We start from the raw sequence: 3034 nt of genomic DNA, 5'->3' as shown, positions 1-3034 counted from the left end.
AAAACACACCAACACACCAACACACACCAACACAACACCAACACACACCAACACAACACCAACACACCAACACACCAACACACACCAACACAACACCAACACAACACCAACACACACCAACACACACCAACACACACCAACACACACCAACACAACACCAACACACACCAACACAACACCAACACACCAACACACCAACACACACCAACACAACACCAACACACACCAACACACACCAACACAACACCAACACACACCAACACACACCAACACAACACCAACACACACCAACACAACACCAACACACACCAACACACCCCAACACACATCAACACACCAACACACCAACACATAAACACACCAACACACCAACACACACCAACACACACCAACACAACACCAACACACCACTCTAACACTATTTAATTTAGAGAGGAGGGGAAGGAAGAAATCTATTAGAAAAGAGAAAAAAAGAAAAGAAAGGAAAGAATTAAATAATAAGAAATAAATTAAAGAAAAAATATTAAAATCAAAATAAATCTAAGAAAAGGAAAGAAAAAGGAAGAACAATAAAGAAGAGAAAGGAGTAAAAGAAATGTAAAGTTTTTTTTAAAGTAAGAGTCTCTCGAGTCCTACAGATGGATCAGATTTGATGCGACGATAATCCAAACAATCCTGACTGAAACATCATCCTGCTAATCATAAACCGCATCACACTCATCACTGACACTGTGTAAATGTGTGTGTGTATGTGTGTGTGTGCGTGTGTGCGTGTGTGTGTGTGTAAGTGTGTGTTACTGTGTGTTACTGTGTGTGTGTGTGTGTATGTGTGTGTGTGTGTGTGTATGTGTGTAAGTGTGTGTTACTGTGTGTGTGTGTGTGTATGAGTGTGTTACTGTGTGTGTATGTGTGTAAGTGTGTGTTACTGTGTGTGTGTGTGTATGAGTGTGTTACTGTGTGTGTATGTGTGTAAGTGTGTGTTACTGTGTGTGCGTGTGTGTGTGTGTGTGTGTGTGTGTGTGTGTGTATGTGTGTAAGTGTGTGTTACTGTGTGTGTGTGTGTATGAGTGTGTTACTGTGTGTATGTGTGTAAGTGTGTGTTACTGTGTGTGTGTGTGTTACTGTGTGTGTATGTGTGTCTACGTGTGTGTTACTGTGTGTGTGTGTTACTGTGTGTGTATGTGTGTGTACGTGTGTGTTACTCTGTGTGTGTGTGTGTGTGTGTGTGTTATTGTGTGTTACTGTATGTGTGTGTACGTGTGTGTTACTGTGTGTGTGTGTTACTGTGTGTGTATGTGTGTGTACGTGTGTGTTACTCTGTGTGTGTGTGTGTGTGTGTGTGTGTGTGTGTGTGTGTGTGTGTGTGTGTGTGTGTGTGTGTGTGTGTGTGTGACACACAGATCACGGAGCTTTACACTGATAGTTGAAGGGAAACTGAACCTGCTGTTGAGGCTAAAATAAAAATAGAAAGTATATTTTAAGCTGCGAGCGCATTGTTCCTTCCTCCACATGGGGTTTATCACTTCTCTGAGTTTCCTGTCTCACCAGCGCACAACCTCACAATCTACATCTTTAACATATCCTCGCACTCCTACAACACCACAACCTCACAGCTCAAACACAACCTCACACCTACAACACCACAACCTCACAGCTCAAACACAACCTCACACCTACAACACCACAACCTCACAGCTCAAACACAACCTCACACCTACAACACCACAACCTCACAGCTCAAACACAACCTCACACCTACAACTCCACAACCTCACAGCTCAAACACAACCTCACACCTACAACTCCACAACCTCACAGCTCAAACACAACCTCACTCCTACAACACCACAACCTCACAGCTCAAACACAACCTCACACCTACAACTCCACAACCTCACAGCTCAAACACAACCTCACACCTACAACACCACAACCTCACAGCTCAAACACAACCTCACACCTACAACACCACAACCTCACAGCTCAAACACAACCTCACACCTACAACACCACAACCTCACAGCTCAAACACAACCTCACACCTACAACACCACAACCTCACAGCTCAAACACAACCTCACACCTACAACACCACAACCTCACAGCTCAAACACAACCTCACACCTACAACTCCACAACCTCACAGCTCAAACACAACCTCACACCTACAACACCACAACCTCACAGCTCAAACACAACCTCACACCTACAACACCACAACCTCACAGCTCAAACACAACCTCACTCCTACAACACCACAACCTCACAGCTCAAACACAACCTCACACCTACAACACCACAACCTCACAGCTCAAACACAACCTCACACCTACAACACCACAACCTCACAGCTCAAACACAACCTCACACCTACAACACCACAACCTCACAGCTTTAACAACACCACAACCTTATACTCTTACGACACAACAACCTCACAGCTTCAACACAACCTCACACCTACACCACCACAACCTCACTCCTAAAACAAGACAACCTCACAGCTTCAACACAACCTCACACCTACACCACCACAACCTCACTCCTAAAACAAGACAACCTCCAGTGTGTTACTCCTGTTACAATCTCTTATTTATTTAAAGTTACTTTTTTTTGGGTTGTTTGTGTTAGTTTCTGTCGTGCACAGGAACAGAAAGCAGTGATTATGTTCTCATTGTTTTATAGTGTATTAAAGTCCAGATTAAAACCAGACTGAACGCAGTCACAGAGACAACGAGTTTAAACGGAACTCAGACACATCGCTCAGATTAAACATGAGACAGGAGGAAGTTTGTGTCCTGAAGCGATAAAGCTGTGGGATTTGCTGTGAGTGGATTATGAGGTGTGGAGCAGATTTCACAGCCCTGCAGCAGCGAGACTCGACCCTGAGCAATGTGGTAATGAATCTGCTTTTCAACACCATCGACTCGTTTACGGAAGAATCGCTCCTCTGGGTTCGGAGTAACCACTGATATTGTGCAGAGGAGTGATGATGAAATACTTTAGAGCTGTTTAGGGTCGAACAGGTGGAGGA

This window comes from Tachysurus fulvidraco, chromosome 9 (assembly GCF_022655615.1).
Source record: "Tachysurus fulvidraco isolate hzauxx_2018 chromosome 9, HZAU_PFXX_2.0, whole genome shotgun sequence".
Taxonomy (NCBI): Eukaryota; Metazoa; Chordata; class Actinopteri; order Siluriformes; family Bagridae; genus Tachysurus; species Tachysurus fulvidraco.
Note: the sequence above shows the minus strand (reverse complement) of the source record.